We start from the raw sequence: 14068 nt of genomic DNA on the forward strand, positions 1-14068 counted from the left end.
TACATAATAAATTTAAGACCCTGCAACAAAACAATCTAAAACAACCAAACATGCTATACCACAGCTGCCAGCTCCCCAGCACCACTCTGGCTTTATTTTAGATTTCTAATCTGGCCCTTCTCAGTTTCCTTTGCTGAAACATTCCTGTAGATGACCCTGAATACCTCTTGTCTCTGTTACAACACTAAGCCAGGAGATTTGTAAATAAGGAGTTGCTCATGAATGCCCTAAGACCATCTTTATTCCTACCAAACTTTAAAGAAGCTAACAAAACAATGAACTCTGCTTAAAGATTAAATTTGAGTAGTATGCATATTGAAATTTATATGAGTTTCCAATAGTAGCACAAATATAAGTGGAATAACTACTTTCTGTTTGAGTGTTAGGCCCACTCCACAAGATGAAACCATACATGGTACCAGAATTATGCCAAGAACCCGTGGGTAGACAGGAAATAGACCCTCGGGGAGAACCATCTACTAGTTGCTCCTACATAGATATAGTATTAAAACAACTACTGATGACCTCTCATTTTATCCATATATTAATGCATTTCTCAGCTGTCATCAGAGATGCTTCTATATACTAGATGCTGTTTAACATAGAGACTCACAACTGGTTAAGGTGCCAAAAATAAGAATCTGTGGACTACTCAATCCTAAATGTGACATCTATATCCTAAGCCCTCCTCCCAAGGCTCAGGGCTCATTGTGGAAGAGGAGACAGAAAGAGTATAAAATGCAGGTGTAGTAGACGAATACAAGGAAAGACCACCTTTCAGACAAAACAGGGAAGTTGAACATATGAACTCAGTTGTAGGCATAAAGTTATTGTGTAATTCAAATGGTGAATTCTCTACTCTCCCATATTTGGTTGCAGTACTTGTTCTGGGAATCTCTTATCTCAATGTTGTGTAAACACTGCTCCCCAATTGTCTCCTGATATGCCAATAAAGCAGCTTACAGTCAGTCATTGAGGAGAAGACAGAATAGAGTTGGACTTCCTGGAGAGAAAGTGCTAGAGGAGGACGTGGGGTATTTAGTTATGTTCAGAGGTCCAGGGGACATCCACAGAGAGAAGCTAGAGCAGGGAAAGCTACAAAGTTCACATATCTCTGGGATATACACTGGGAAGAAACCAAATTAGCTTAGAGGCTTAAGAATAGAGTAGTAACCGCTCAATTATTGTTTTGGAAAGCTTATTATTAAACAAACACAAAAGCCTCAATTATTTGTGTGATAGCTGGGTTAAGAGAGAAACTTAGAAACAAACACAGTTTTATTAAAAAAAAAAAAACCCAACTTTACACTTAGTAGTTATGAAAGGATGCACAAGACTTTTGCAAGCTCAAGCCTGCCCAAATCCCAGCATGGAAATGGAAGATACAAAGTGAAGTGGGCAGGGGTAGATCTGAGAAGCATTTGGGAGGGACTGACTATAATCAAAACACACTGGATGAAATTCTTAAAGAGCTAATAAAAATATTGAAACTTAAAAGGATTATGGTGCACTCCCCCTCTTCTTCTAGCATGCTGTTACCAACTGCCTCTGTCTGTTCTGTACTACTACTACCTTCACGATGCTTTATGCCTTCTACCTTGGTGTCCCAATAAGGTGTCAACATCTTCACATCTTAACATGAGCATTTTCCATCCGAACACAGCTCTGTATCCATTGCCCCGACTCCTATACTTTAGCTTACAATCATTTGTTTCCTTCCTAATAATTATATGATAACAATCCATGGCACAGTCCAAGGTCACTAACATCTCTTTTGTATCTACTTTAACAAAATTTTGCCTTTACTTATTTTACTTGGCATTTTCTGAGAATATGAGAATCCTCTTTCCCTTAATCAATATGAACATCAACACCAATTTGCAATACAGGAACTCTGGATAAGCTTATATTATGTAGAATAAAACTTATAGCTGTCACTTCAGAAGTGCAGTGATCTGAATGTTTTGGGTTTTTGTTGTTGTTGTTGTTTATTTTGGAGTATATAGCTAATGTTAACAAGTTCTTCCTTTACCTCCTTGCTGTCTACTCTGTCATTCTGAACTAATTTCCTGTTCTCTTGTATAGTTACTTCTCAGTTCTCGTCTCCATTAGGGTTACTATTGCTGTGATGAAACACTATAACCAAAGCAAATGGGGCGGGTTTACTTGGCTTGTACTTCCACATTTGCTTTCATCACTGAAGGAAGTCAGGAGAGAACTCAGACAGGGCAGGAACCTGGAGGCAGGAGCTGATGCGGAGGCCATGGAGGGGTGCTGCTTACTGGCCTGCTCTTCATGGCTCTCTCAGCCTGTTTTCTTATAGAACCCAGGACCACTAGCCAGGGATGGCACCACCTACAATGGGCAGGGCCTTCCCACACTTATCACTAACTGAACCTGGAATCATTGTAAAAGAATAACTGTAAAAGAAGCTTCCTTTCCCCAAACAGACAGTGGGAACAAATATCATGATCTTCCAGAAGGTTTCCATGACCACATGGACCATGGTCATCCATGAGGTCTTCAGTAGCATCACAGATCAACAGAGTCCCAGGTCCCAGCATGGATCATGCACATCATCATGGCCTCTACCAAGATAAGAGATCACAAACATCAACATGGTCTTCTGTGGCAGCCCTGATCATGATTATTAACATGGCCCCCAGGGGCAGGGTGGGCCACAGGCATCAACATGACCTCAGACACTTACAACTCTAGCTACCAGAGATTCAAGGCCCTTTTCTGATCTCTGTGGATATCTGCACAGACTTGACATACACATATATGAATGTAAATAAAAACAAAATGTCTAAAAAAAGCAAAACAGCAGAACGTACAGAAAACCTAACAAAACAGATGATACAAGCTACCTTTAGAGAAATTTAAAAAAGCTAATTTTCCTATATATATATTTTTTTTGCCATGCCTAAATTTATTCTTTTCTACCACTCTCTTAGAAAACAAAACAAAACAAAAAACAGTACTCGGTATTCTAAATCAATCAACCCTGAGGTTTTTTTTTTTTTTTTTTTTTTTTTTTGTTTTTTGTTTTTTGTTTTTTATGGTTACCTGTGATCCAGGAGAAACTGGAAAACTGGCTCATCTCTTAGGTCACACCAATCAACCAGCACTAGGGCTGCATGCTCAACATGTTTAAATTTGTCTTACAGACTAAACCCAGAGACAGAACTTCTTACATCTGGGGAAAAGCAGCCATATTTCTGAAATGTGTTCAGTCATCATCAGTTCCAGGAACCAGATCAATACCATAAACATGTTCTTGCTATGGAGGAACACATCGGAGACTATATATGTTCTATCAGCATCTCATGTGTGGAGGAGGCACACAGAGTCAGTCACCAATTAACAGACTGCCTTGCTCACTGTCACATGGCACCCACATGTAAATGCAAATGCAAAAATAGCCTTTTCCCTAGAAAATACTTAAAATAAGCTTTTGAAATGCCACAGTTGGTTTTTCCCACCACTTTCTTTTCTGCCCTCTCCATTCCCAGTTATACTACTACACAAAGGCTTGGGCAGCTAGCCACTGAAAGAAAGCATAGCTTGGGTGGATAAGACTTTTATTTCTGTTCAGAGAACCTGCCAGGTGTGCTTGCATAGCCACCATCATTATCTTTCCTCCCATTGTAAAGTCTTCAATTTGACCAAGACTCTAAGGTTCTGACATCTGTATTCACTCTTTTTTTTGCAGAGGAATTTTAATTCAGAACATGCCTTCTCTGGCAAGAGATCACATCCAAAGACATTCCAGGTCTGTGTGATCTGGTGGGAATACAGAAATACCTTTATCCCACCACTCAGAGACTAGCAGATCTCTTAGTCAGCTCAATTAGTGAAATTGGAGTTTGTTCCTGAGTTTAGTTCAGGTCAGCAGAGACAGGTTAAGCCAGAGAGAGAAAAAGAGGAAAAGAGGAGACAGTTTTACTAGAAGTGTTTACAGAGACAGGTTGAAGAGAGAACAAGCTAGATAAAGGTAAAGACAGAACTCCAGAGAATGAGAAGGAGCCACAAGATTAGAACAGGTTGCCAAAATTAGTCTGCAGCTTAGGAAGAGCAATTCAGTCAGAAGCTAAGAGAAGCCAGCTTGAATCAGTCATCTGGGAAAGGAGTTTGAGCCAGAATAGAAGAACTGAACCAGCTAGCCAGATTTCAGAAAAAGCTAGCAAGGGTGAGCTTATTCAGCAGAAAGTCCAGAGTCTGAAAATATTCGAGGCCTAGATCAGAGTGCATGAAGGCTAGAAGCTTCCAGAACTAGACCTAGGTTAGCAGGACAAGGCAGTAAGCCCCCAGGATGACAATTACCTTGGGAAAATAATAGATACTTTTACACTTTTTATTTATTAATAAATAATTTCAAAATCCTTCAATAAAATTTCTTTCACTGAACTATTATGTAGACCTCATTAGTAACATTCTGTCTAACCACGCAGATTTATACCTACCTCTTTATTCATTTATTACTTCCGAAGTGCTAGAACATACTTGGCTGTACAAAAGTTAAGTTCAGTTTCCTAGCCTTTGCTAATTAATCTAGTTCTATCCATTTATTTGTAAAGCACAGCAGAATCTCAGACTTTAACTGATAATCACTTCAGTGGTTTGTTAAGAACAGTTGAACAGCCTAAACTATGGTTATCAGATCACAAGAAAAGTAGATTCTTTTTATTCTACTGTTTCACAGTTGGTTGAGTTCCCACAAACCACCACTGGCTCCAAATCAACTACTAAGTCATAGTCTACATCATAAACCATGGCCTTGTAGGACATCTTTGTTCCTCAGTATGAAATCATCCCCATTCTGCTACTAGCAGCTCTTTCTTCCCTCATTCTTCATTCTCAACAATTATTTGCTTTACTTCTTTTAACCTAAAATAGGACACTAAGGTTGTATACAGCTTTAAGAGAATTTTTCCCATCATTTCTGAACAAGTTTCATAATAAGAAAATTGTTAGGCCCTAACATAAATTGATATTATTCTATATACACTTTTCTAAATGACTGTGTTGTTAATCTGATCCAGTTTTACCATCTTATTTATAAACTGAGCAATATAATACTTTCTTGGACATCTGCTAATAGAACCCACATGAAAGATGACCAATGCAAACAATGCCTTTACAGATTAAGCTGTTGTCCTCTCTAGGTTTTCCAGGTGAACTACCCAGTCTTTAGGAAGGCACAGGGTCTATATTTCCAGGTTACTTACTATCCAAATTAATGTGTTTAAATTATCCAGAACACCAAGAAAATAACAAGCCTCTAGCTTTCAACCTCTTTGTTATTGAAGGAAGCACAGAGATCTAACACCTTCATAAAAGAGTAATAATAAGAATATTTACTACTGATACATTTGATTTCCATAGGTTTTTCCTAACACCATTTCTTGACCTAGTTATTTTCAATCTCTCCTTAAGTATCAATTTCCTAAGAAAACTTCCCATACTGCTATAGCTCCTTTGATTGGTTGTCCATTTTTTTTTCCTATTAGAATTTGTAGCCTTCTAGAATGAAGGAATCCCATTTGTTATCACATAGGTTATATCTGACATACTGAGTAAATATCAAAATATTAATTATTGAACATTTTCTCTTTTTTCTTTTTACGTAAGGTCTATTTTTACTTTAAATCTTCTAAGTGACTTTTTATATTTGGTGATACATTCTTTAGCTCTTTGTTGTGGGCATCAACCATCAAGCAATTATTTGATTTTAAAAAAATCATATGCAGAAAATGACACAAGTCAAAATAAGTATGCAATCACAAATTGGCTCAACAGATAACATATGTTCATTGCTAACTTAGTTTCATTTTGTTGTTGTTGCTGCTGTGATAAAATACTCTGACAACAGCAACTTAGGATCCCAAGAAAAGATTTATTTTAGCTCAAAATCCAGGTTACAATCATCAGCACAGCAAAGTCAAGGAGGCAAGGACTTAAAGCATCCAGTCGCATCCACAGTCAAGAACAGAGAGAATGAATGCATGTACGATTGCACTCAATCAGGTCCCCTTTTCTTATGGTCACTAAATAGGGAATGGTGTTGCCCACAGCAGGTGGGTCTTCCCAAACCAGGTAACATAGTTAACAAAATCCCTCACTGTCATAGCCCTTGGCCAATGTAACAGTTCCTCACTGAGAATCTCTTCCCCAGAGTTTTAGACTGTGTCAGGTTGAGAGTTAACACTGACCATCACAATCGCACTCTGCTACCAGTGAACAGGTGAGGTAGCTATTTGCCCCCAGGAATCACTCAAACATTACCATCTTAAAACAAAGCTGCTGTAGTGACATATAGAAGACTTTGGGCCATAGTCACCTTGAGGAAATAAGCTGAACAACAAAACTGACAGTTAGGTATATAGTAACAAGGCTGTGAACACTTCTTACTCCCGATGCCTGTGTTCTCAGAAGATGCTGAACTGCACAGGAGGAAGAATGACAGGGGTGTAACTCCCAATTCTGTTCATTAGTTCACCAGGCTGAACTTGGACAAATCCTTTCTTTAGTCTGTTGGAGCCCTCAATATCGGGGTTGAATTGATATCTCAGGAAAAGTGATGCAATAAAATACTTTTGATAACTTGGTTTACACAACATGGTTCTTGATTGCTTTTGTTTGTGCACATGGGCATGTTTGTTTCTGTGCATATGTGTGCAGATGCTCATGTGTATGCACACATGTGGACGACAAAGGTCAACTTCAAATATCTTCTCAATCACTCTTTATCTTACATTCTGAGACAAGGTCTTTCATTAAACCTGTGTCTCATCCATTCAGTGAGGCTGGTGAAGCCCAGGGTTCCTCTGCCTTTGGCTCTCTACTTCAGAGATTATGGGTGTGCACTGCAGGGCTTGTTTTTCATATGATGCTGGGGATATGGAACTAAGATCCTCAAGCTTGCTTTGCAAGAACTTCACTGACTGAGCCATCTCACTAACCCCCCTCTGCTTTTGTTTTACTAGAAAAAGTGAAAAATAACTATACATAGTACAGTGCAATAATTAACTGCGAGATGAACTAAATGAGAAAATATTGCTTAATGGAAACAAAACCTAAAGGTGGAATTTTTCTATATATGCAAATCATTGTTAACATACATTAAATTGAAATGAATTTTGATAGACAACATAAAAATATAAGAGCGACTTTCATTGTTTTTATACCCAGCATTAGTATTTCAGTCTAATAAAATCTTTTTTTCTTTTTGTGTACTTGCGCCTCTTTTGGGTATATGCCTAGGAGTGGTATGGCTGGATCTTGAGGAAGCGCTATTCCTAGTTGTCTGAGAAAGTGCCAGATTGATTTCCAGAGTGGTTGTACCAGTTTACATTCCCACCAGCAGTGGAGAAGGGTTCCCCTTTCTCCACAACCTCTCCAGCATGTGTTGTCCCTTGAGTTTTTCATCTTGGCCATTCTGATGGGTGTAAGGTGAAATCTCAGGGTTGTTTTGATTTGCATTTCCCTAATGGCTAATGAGGTTGAGCATTTCTTTAAGTGCTTCTCTGCCATTCGATATTCCTCTACAGAGGACATTTGCTCAACCATGTTTGTAGCAGCTTTATTTGTAATAGCCAGAAGCTGGAAACAACCCAGATGCCCCTCAACTTAAGAATGGATGCAGAAACTGTGGTACATCTATACAATGGAGTATTACTCAGCAATGAAAAATAAGGAAATCATGAAATTTGCAGGTAAATGGTGGGACCTGGAAAGGATCATCCTGAGTGAGTTGTCCCAGAAGCAAAAAGACACACATGGTATATACTCACTCATATAAACATACAACATAGAATAAACCCACTAAAATCTGTACATCTAAACAAACTAAGCAAAAGAGAGGACCCTAACTAAAATGTTCAATCCCCATCCTGAAAGGCAAAGAGGATGGACATCAGAAGAAAAAGAAAATAGGAAACAACCTTGAAACCTGCCACAGAGGGCCTCTGAAAGCTTCTGCAGTATAGACTGCCAAAGCAGTTGCTGAGCCTGATGGCCAACTGATGGGCAGAGTGAATGGAATTTTATGTAAGAAGTGGGAAATAGTAAGAGCTGGAGGGGACAGGAACTCCACAAGGAGAGCAACAGAACAAGATAATTTGAACACAGGGAACTTCCCAGAAAATCATACTCCAACCAAGGACTATTCGTGGAGATGACCTGGAACCCCTGCACAGGTGTAGCCCATGGCAGTTCAGTGTCCAAGTGGGTTACATAGTAATGGGAAGAGGGACTGCCTCTGACATAATCTGATTGGCCTGCTCATTGATCACTTCTCCTTGAGGGGGGAGCAGCCTTACCAGGCCACAATAGAGGACAATGCAGCCACTTTTGATGAGAACTGATAGACTAAGATCAGAAAGAAGAGGAGAACCTCCCCTATCAGTGGACTTGGGGAGTGGCATGCATACAGAAAGGGGAGGGAGGGTGAGATCGGGAGGGGAGGAGGGAGGGGCTTATGGGGGGATACAAAATGAATAAAGTGTAATTAATAAAAAAACCTGTAGTCTATTATTTTCATAATAAAACTTCAATGTATGAACTAAAAAAAAATCTTTTTTTCTTGTTTACCTACTTTACAAACTTTTTAAAATTACAATTTATTCAATTTGCATCCAAGCTGTGGCTCCCTCCCTTGTTTCCTCCCAATCCCACCCTCCCTTCCTCTTCTCTCCCTATGCCCCTCTCCTAGTCCACTGGTAGGTGAGGACTTCCTACCCTTCTAGTTGACCCTAGCCTATTAGGTCTCATCAGGACTGGTTGCATCATCTTCCTCTATAGTCTGGTAAGGTTGTACCCCATCCCACAGGGGGAGGTAATCAGAGAGCCTGTCACTCACTGCGTTCATGCCAGACAAAACCCCTGCTCCCCTTATTAGGGAACTCACTTGGATACTGAGTCTATGGGCTATATCTGAGCTGCGGTTTTAGGTCCACTATTAAAAACAAGGAAATCATGAAGTTTGCAGGAACTAGAAAAGATAATCTTAAGTGAGGTAACCCAGAAACAGAAAGACAGACAAGGTATATACTCACTCATAAGAGGATATTAGCTATATAATATAGTATAAACATACTGAAATCTACACTCCTAAAGAAGGTAAACAATAAGGAAGAACCTAGGGAAAATGTCCAAACCTCATACAGAAGGACAAATATTGGAAGCAGAGGAAGACAGGGAACAGGACAGGAGCCTATCACAGATAGCCTCTGAAAGACTCTACTGATAGGTAAGAGGCTGAGGCTCATATCTAAACTTGGGCAGAGTGCAGGAAATCTTATGAAATAAGGGGGGAATAGAAAGATCTGGAGGGGACAGGAGCTCTACAAGGAGACCAACAGAGCCATAAAAACTGAGCCCTGGGACCCTGCAAAGACTAATGCCACAACTAAGTACCATGCATGGACACTCAAATAAAATCTGAATGAATAAGAATCCAGATGATAAGAGTTTAAAGTGAACTAAAATACGTACACCCAACTGCTCACATAGCATGAGAAGTGACAGTAGACACTGACATTGTCATAGAAACAAGAATAAATTTGTTATCAAAAAATAAAAGCACCAGTTCCATTAGTCTGGGACATCAAGGTGCCCATGAGAACATTTTAAGAATCTGGAAGGCAATAGAAATAAATTCTTTCTCTTAATTTTAGGCTAAAGGTCAGGGTTAACCAGTGCAAACTGGAGAAAGGAAAAAAAAGAAAGAAGGTATACACTAGATGGCTTTATTTACACAAGTGTTAATGAAAGTAAAGTTTCCCACCAAACAAGGTGATGATAGCTACTCAGGCAGTTACAGGGAGATTCAGCTGATGGTTCCTGGCAATGCAAAGATCCCTGAGGGGGGTTCTCAAACAAAATCACAGCCTCACACAGTTAAGAACTTGCAGTCACTGTCAATCCATATGTGAAATCCTGCTAGAAAAGGTTCAGGCACGTAGGACATCAGGAACTGAAATTCTATACCTACAAACATGACTTTCCATTGTCCTTAGCTGCCAGGATCACAAAACCATGCCTGCCTCACACTAATAAAACAGACCATGCAAATTACAACTTATTTCCATGATAATCCTAGCTTATCACCCATAACTTACAAAATGCAAGACATCATGCAGATGAAGGAAGCTCCAGGAAAGATTAAAACTGTTATGTACCACATTAATAAACAGAAAATTAAATAAAGATTGTAAATCATATGAAGTAGATTCAATCCAGTCTTATCTGAAGAAATAAAAATAATATGAAGATGAAGTAAAATAAGCATTCATCTATATACTTGTCTGGCTCTATATTTTTATAACTGGGTTCGTAATTCAACATTATAAATCAATCTAAACCTGAAGATAGGAAGACAAAATGAATATTTCTCATAAAATGGTTAGGTATATATAATTATATAATATATGTATATATGATATATAAGACATTATATATCATAAAACATATACATCAGATATACTATAATAAGTATTCACAATGAAATATTATTAGACAAAAAAAGTAGGGAACTTAAAGATGCGACACCATGGCTTTACCCATTGAGACAGAAAAGCGGATTTAATAAGGTATAACTAGCTACTTCACCATATGAGTCAGTGGCCAGATTGGAGTCCTGTATTTTCTCATCATTTTATATTAGTAGCTCTCTCCAGGACTATATTCAAATATTGTTGAAGTCATGTGCTATGTCTGAATACCTGGCTTTAAAGAATTAAGTAACTCCCTGAAGTAGTCATTTTGTGTACTTGAACAACAGAAAAGCAAGCAAACCATGGAGCACTGTGCTAAGGCATGAGAATACCAATAGGAGTTGAAGTAAGTGATCGGGACATTCCTGATATGCATTACGGTGCACAGGGCTTAGGAGTGTAAACTTCCCCATGAAACTTGTTAGTACATATGTTAATAAGATAACAGTTACACTGATTAACTTCTAAAAGTCTCCTATAACAAATAAAACATGAAAGTACAAATAAGAAAACCATAAATACAGGCTATGATTACTCTATGGACTTTAAGAACAGACTTTGTATTGGCTCTTTGGGAGTGCTGTTTGTCCAAATGTTTTGCTTCTTTGAAGGAAAAAAGTAAGCCCAGAAAGCTGTATAATCAGTCAGCGAACAAGACCTTTCCAGAGGAGAAGAACTGCACCCTTATACCTTGGGGAAATTATACAGATCAGCTTTGAGCTGAAACATATTCTCCACTGCACATCAGGAGGCACCACACAGTAGTCAAAGCCACACAGTAGTCCTGGGGCCTGTAACGTAACCCAGATTTGACAGCTCAGCTCTCAGTAATTAAAACTCAAATTTGTTTTAAAATGTGTGCAGTACAAAACTAAAGTCCAAGTGGATCAAAGACCTCAACATAAAACCATACACACTAAACCGCTTAGAAGAAAAAGTGGGGAAGAGCCTTGAACTCATTGGCACAGGAGACAACTTCCTGAACAGAACACCAACAGCACAGGCTCTAAGACCAACAATCAATAAATGGGACCTCATGAAACTGAAAAGCTTCTGTAAAGCAAAGGACTCTGTCGTCAGAACAAAATGACAGCCTAAGATTGAGAAAGAATCGTCACCAACCCTATATTTGACAGAGAACTAATATCCAATATATATATAAAGAACTAAAGAAGTGAAACAGCAACAAATCAAGTAATCCAATTAAGAAATGGTGTACAGAGCTAAACAGAGAATTCTCAATAGAGGAATATCGAATGGCAGAGAAACACTTAAAAGAAATCCTCAACCTCATTAGCCATCAAGGAAATGCAAATCAAAATGACCCTAAGATTTCACCTTACACCCATCAGAATGGCTAAGATCAAAAACTCAACAGACAACACATGATGGAGAGGTTGTGGAGAAAGGGGAACCCTCCTCCACTCCTGGTGGGAATGTTAGCTTGTACAACCACTCTGGAAAGCAATCTGGTGTTTTCTCAGACCACTAGAAATAGCGCTTCCTTAAGATCCAGCTATACCACTCCTAGGCATTTACCCAAAAGAGTCTCAAGTTCACAATAATTTGCTCAACTATGTTTGTAGCAGCCTTATTTGTAATAGCCAGAAGCTGGAAACAGCCCAGATGCTCCTCAGTAAAGGAATGGATGCACAAATTGTGGTATATCTACACAATGGAATATTACTCAGCAATAAAAAAACAAGGAAATCATGAAATTTGCAGGTAAATGGTGGGATCTGGAAAAGATCATCCTGAGTGAGCTATCCCAGAAGCAGAAAGACACACACGGTATATACTCACTCATATAGACTTATAATATAGGATAACCCCACTAAAATCTGTACACCTAAAGAAACTAACCAAGAGGGAGGACTCTTGCTAAAATGCTCAATTCCTATCCAGAAAGGCAAAGAGGATGGACATCAGAAGAAGGAGAAAAGAGGGAACAAGTCAGGAGCCTGACACAGAGGACCTCTGAAAGGCTCTGCCATGCAGACTATCAATGCAGATGCTGAGACTTATGGGCAACCTTTGGGCATTGTACAGGGGATCTTAGGAAAGAACTGGGAAACAGTAAGATCTGGAGAGGACAGGAACTCCACAGGAGAGAAACAGAACCAAAAAATGTGAGTGCAGGAATCTTTCCTGAGACTGATACTCCAACCAAAAACTATGCATGGAGATAACCTAGGACCCCTGCACAGATGTAGCCCATGGCAGTTCAGTATCCAAGTGGGTTCCATAGTGGAACAGGGACTGTCTCTGACATGAACTGATTGGCCTGCTCTTTGATCACCTCCCCCTGAGGGGGGAGCAGCATTACCAGGCCACAGAAGAAGACAATGCAGTCACTCCTGATAAGACATAATTGACTAGGATCAGAAGGAAGGGAAAGAAGACCTCCCCTATCAGTGAACTTGGGGAGGGACATGCATGCAGAGAGTTGAGGAAGGGAGGGATTGGGAAGGGAGGAGGGAGAGAACCACAGGGGGATACAATGTGAATAAAGTATAATTAATGAAGAAAAAAATAATTTCAATAAAGCTGTCAAGGACATAAAAAATTACATCATATGAAGTTCTCAAATAGTTAACAAAAATATAGGAATCTAATGCAAGCTTATTCCATAAATAAAACTAAATGTTATTAATACATTTGAATTTGCCAATGTAAGCCAATATAAAAACAAATAAAGGAAAAAGAAAGATGATGAGCAAATAGATGCTCCAGAACAGTATTTTGATGAGACCTAATTGATTAGGATCAGAAGGAAGGAGAAGAAGTCCTCTCCTATCAGTGGACTTGGGGAGGGGCATGCATGCAGAGGGTGGAGGAAGGGAGGGATTGAGACGGGAGGAGGGAGGAAACCACAGGGGGATACAAAGTGAATAAAGTGTAATTAATAAAGAATTTAAAAATGTGTGCAGTAAAATATACAAACTTTATTTATGTACCACTTGTACCCTTCTACATAATTTTGTACATTTTTTCTGATTCTTAATTTCAAAAAATTTCTCTGAATTCAATAACAGATTCTGTAAGTATTTGTTTTAAATTGCTGTGTCTTGGATCTTATATATTCTCCAAAGGCCCAAATTAGGAAGGCGTAGTTAACAGTCAGCACAGCAGCTGGAAGCTAGCTGGTAGACTTGTTTGAAGGAGACTGTGGGAAAGACCTTGGACATCAGGGAACTGCCCGAGATGGGTGTTGGGTCCTTCTTTGTTCTTCTTGTTTCCTGGCCGCATGTATCCCTTCCCTTGATGATCAGGTCTAGAAATGATGGAGTAAGTGACCATAAGCAGAACCGTCAGATATCACGATCCAAAATAAACATCTCTTGCCTTTATCCATCATTTCATGTTTTGTCAGTGATAAGAAAATATCTAAGGCAGCAACGAGTGCTTAATTTGTTGAGAATACTTTGTTAAAGTGGTTTTGCAATTACCTCCTCATTGACACATTTAAAAGAGCCCTGACCACTGAAACTGCTCTTCCTCCAGATTGCTTGGTAATTATAGAATAGATGTTTATAAATGGTTCATTTAAATGCATAAAAAAGGTGAAT

The 14068-nt window shown here is 39.0% G+C and overlaps 1 protein-coding gene across 2 annotated transcripts in view; it reads right to left on the reverse strand.

Annotated features, from left to right (window-relative positions):
- The window catches only part of Crppa (CDP-L-ribitol pyrophosphorylase A), a 279755-nt gene that overhangs the window by 62394 nt on the left and 203293 nt on the right, over positions 1 to 14068 (reverse strand). The gene's annotated exons all lie outside the window — the stretch shown is intronic.

This window comes from Psammomys obesus, unplaced genomic scaffold, assembly GCF_907164565.1.
Source record: "Psammomys obesus unplaced genomic scaffold, mPsaObe1.curated_primary_1811, whole genome shotgun sequence".
NCBI lineage: Eukaryota > Metazoa > Chordata > Mammalia > Rodentia > Muridae > Psammomys > Psammomys obesus.